The sequence below is a fragment of the Lygodium microphyllum genome, chromosome 17 (genome assembly GCF_053477565.2).
Source record: "Lygodium microphyllum isolate KBCC chromosome 17, Lygodium_microphyllum_v1.1.10, whole genome shotgun sequence".
Classification (NCBI taxonomy): Eukaryota; Viridiplantae; Streptophyta; class Polypodiopsida; order Schizaeales; family Lygodiaceae; genus Lygodium; species Lygodium microphyllum.
The window spans coordinates 62,341,897-62,346,241 of NC_141151.1; positions in this window are offsets into that span (position 1 = coordinate 62,341,897).

Sequence of the window (4,345 nt, forward strand, 5' to 3'; positions counted from 1 at the left end):
ATGCATGAGTCCAAGTAGGTAATAGGAGTCCCAAACATTGTATGCATTATGAATATTAATCTCAGTCATTCTCATTTAATCTTATGGCATTGGAATGGATTTTACTCATGTTGAAGCTTCATTGAGATTATATTTTTGCTTACCCATAACCCATTTGGCTTCTTGTGAATTGGCTGAGCCAAGAATTGATTAAGAAATCCATTGTATAAGGGTGAGTAGGCAGTGAGTCACTGCCGATAAGCTCTCTATCCCTATTCCCCATTCCAATTCCATGCACTTCATGAAAAGCCCAAATTTTCCATTCCTAAAATGCATCTCATGCTGGGTGTTTAATTAATAAATGCCTGCCATGTATATTCCAGGTGAGGAAAAGCCCTATGCTAGGCGAGGTGGCAAGACAAAAGAGGGGTGACCCCCCTTGCCATCAAAGACCCTGAAGGGGTGCACAACTCGGCCCGAGGGAAACTTTGCCCACCTCCCAATGATCCGGAGCCCAAAGCTCGTTTGCAGGTGCAGGTACTTCTTGGGGAAATTGAGAAATTGACTTGGCATAATGGAATTTTGATGACTATGACATGACACACTCTTGTGTGCATGGGATGTACGGATGTACCTTAGCAAATGTATCCTTAGATATGCATGCAGCCATGTATGCAGTGATGTATGGAAATGCATTGCCTTACTTGGGTTGACGATGGATGTATGTATCATTGGATACACCTATGCAGTCATATATGCAGTAATGGCAGTGATTATGCATGTATGAGAGCCTACCTTGTTGATACGGTCATGGGAATGCTTATTCTCGTGCTCATAATGCTGAAGTGATGCAAAAAATGCTAAGGGGTGCTAAGTGATGCATGATACCAAGCAAACAGTGAATCCCACAGTGCAATAGAAGGAGAACCCAATTTCAGCCCTATTGTGACTGTTTTAGAGTGCTGGAGAAATTGCTTGCATTTGCAAAGGTGTTGCCACTCCCAAGAATTGAGGTACTAACCTTGGAGAGTACCTTCAGGCCTTACCAAGAACCTCGTTCAGTTTTGGATACCCACTTGGAGCATACCAAGTACCTACAGCCCACAACAGGCCTTTCCTAAGTGTGGACAGGGTGTTGGATTGCACAGAACAATCCCACATTTCTGATTACAATTTTTTTTGTATAAAACCTAGGGATGCGTGCATATGATGATCTCGAAGAGGGCATCTCTGCCTCCGTTTTGAACAAAAAAGTAAGTCAATCGAAGTTGTCTAGCTCTAGTTATAGCCAAAACAGTGACATGTGGTCTCACAGGACTGCACCTAGACATGGCGGGTAACAGGGGGAAAAACAAAGCAAATGAAGATGTTCAGCAACAAATAAGGGATGCATGCACCATGAGGGATAACATCAACTTTGAGGTTGAAGAGGAAGACCTCTCTCACTCCATGGGAAGTCTTAGTGTACTCAATCATACCCTTAGCTCACACGAGACTAGACATGCGGAGAGGCATAGGGAAATAATGGAAGGTCAAGCTCAAATGGTGACGAAGATGCGCCAAATGACCTCTACCATGGAAGCACTTGTAGCCAAGTTCTCAATGTGGATGGAGTCCCAAATGAAAGGCAAGGAAAAAGAGGATAGACCAAGCATACAAGCTGAAAGAGTGACCATCCCATCCGTGAATGCAGCCTATGCAAGTACCCAAGGTATTTTGGGAAGAATGGGCATCCCCAATATCAGCTTTGAACAAGGAGAGCCCTCACAAAGGCATGAAGAGCCCACAAAAAATGGGATAAGAAGTAATTCTCAGCCACCAACCACACCCATGCCACCCATGCATGCTCAGCCATCTTTTGGAAGGAATCACTCAAACAATGGGTCATTTCTTGGCAGCCCAATGGATCAGCCCCATTTTGGGTATATGGGATAGCCCCCCAACCATGAAAGGGAGTTGAGAGACAAGATCATTTTCTCAAAGTTCAATGGCCAGCCATCCTCCCCGGCTGAATTAGAAGAATGGCTCTCGAAGCTTGAAGACTACTTTGACATAATGCCAAGAAATGACGATCAAAAGGTATACTTTGCCACGATACACTTAGAGGGCTTTGCCCACACGTGGTGGCAATACACAAAGAGGAAAAATCAATAGCTTGTGACACTTGGGATGCATTCAAAGCCCTTATGATTCAAGTCTTTGTATCTCCGGTTGAGAAGGAGAAGCTTGCAAGGCAATGGTATGGTTTAGAGCAACGTGGGATGATGGTGCGTGACTACACAAACCAATTCCTCAATCTCACAATGTATGTTGAGTCCATTAGTGACGATGCAAAGCTTCACAAATACATTTATGGTTTGGATCCCCAACTCTCGGCTGATGTTTCAACCCAAAGCCCATCAGATTTGTTCAAAGCTATTGAGTTGGCTGAGAGGTACTCTCATAAGTACCGCCGAGATGCTTCATTTCAGCATGGGCAGCAAAGAGGGGCTTCTCAGCCACTGTTTGGGCAGCAAAGAGGACCTATGCAGTCACATTTTGGGCAGCAAAGAAGTGTTGTAAGAGTCGGGCAATTTAGAGCAGGTTCTGGTGGTGGAAATATGCCATTCAGCACCTCGAAGATCCCCACATACCCCACCTTTAATGCCTCTAGGAAAAACAATAATTTCAGGATTGCAAACCAAGGAAGAGCTGAAGATAGACAAGGAGACAGCAAGGGGAAAAATGTCTCACAGCTTTTGGTGGTCAATGCTCTATCCTGATGGACCTCTACAAAGAGAGGAAAGAAAAAGGACTTTGCTTTAAATGCGGGGAAAAGTATACAGCCGAGCATGCATCTAAATGTGCTTACAGGAATGCAAAAGCAAGAAAACATAGCATGTTAGTCTTTGATGAATTGGATGAGGATCATGAGGATGCTAGTGCCTTTGCAATCATGGCTGAAAATGATAAGGTTGAAAAGGAATGTGGGCAAGAAGAATTCTTTGACCTGGCTGACACCTTCCCATTTGACCTCGGCGGTCGTGTGGATGTAAATATGGGTGATAAGAATGATTCACATGTTGCTGCCACTGTTTGTACTATCTCCTTGGATGCTTGGACAGATCTAAGAGCCCCAACACTCTTCGTCTTCAAGGCAAGATTCATGGGAAAGATGTATTTGTCTTGATAGATAGTGGTAGCACACACAGTTTCATAAATAGAGCAGTCATGGACAGGCTGAAATGTTTTGTCTCTAATTTACAGCAACCAATGAGGGTGCAAGTGGCCAAGGGGAGTGAGGAAATTAGTACTCATGTATGCCCAACTGTACCTATTAAGCTTGCTGAAAATTATGAGCAGAAAGTGGATTTGATTGCACTAAATATGGGGACGATAGACATTGTGTTGGGCTGCGATTGGCTGAAAAATATGGGCACCATTTCCATGGATTTTTCATTGCTGTACATGCAGTTTTTCAGGGCTGGACAGCTTGTTCACTTGCAGGGAATTAAAAACAATAGTGAATTTCAGCTTATTACAGCCAAGCAACCCAATAAAGAGTTCAAGAAACGCTTCCAAATTTTTGTGCTGCAATTAAACAAGAAAAATGCAGATTAGTCCCGGAAAATGTAGGATAATTCAGCCCTTAAGGCTCTACTTGCAGAGTATGGTGACTTGTTTCACCTACAACATTACCTCCCAAGAGAGCGGTTGATCATCCCATTGATTTGGAGCCCCATTCCAAGCCGATCAATAAACCCCCTTACAGGCTGTCCAAATGTGAAAGAGAAGAAGTGGCCAAGCAGGTCAAAGATTTAGTAGATATGGGATTCATTGAGCGTAGCTCATCCCCTTTTGCATCACCTATCTTGCTGGTCAAAAAGAAAGATGGCACTTTTAGGATGTGCATTGATTACAGAGATCTGAATAAGATCACTATCAAGAATAGATACCCTATTCCTAGGGTGGATGACATGTTAGATGAGTTGAAGGGAGCTAAGTATTTCACAAAGATTGATTTGAGATCCGGCTACCATCAGATACGCATGCGTAAAGGGGATGAGATAAAGACTGCATTCAGGACCGATCGTGGGCTCTACCACTTCTTAGTCATGCCCTTTGGCTTGACTAATGCACCAACCACGTTTCAGAGCCTCATGAACAAAATACTTCAGCCTTACTTATTCAAATTTGTATTGGTATTTTTCGATGACATTCTCATTTATAGTCGCTCAAAGGAAGCTCACCTTATGCACATGAGGCAGATATTTGATATACTTAGACAGCATAGACTCTTTGCTAAGGAGACAAAGTGTTCGTTCATGCAGACTGAGGTTGAGTACTTGGGACACATTGTCAGTGAATCAGGCATTAGAGCTGACCC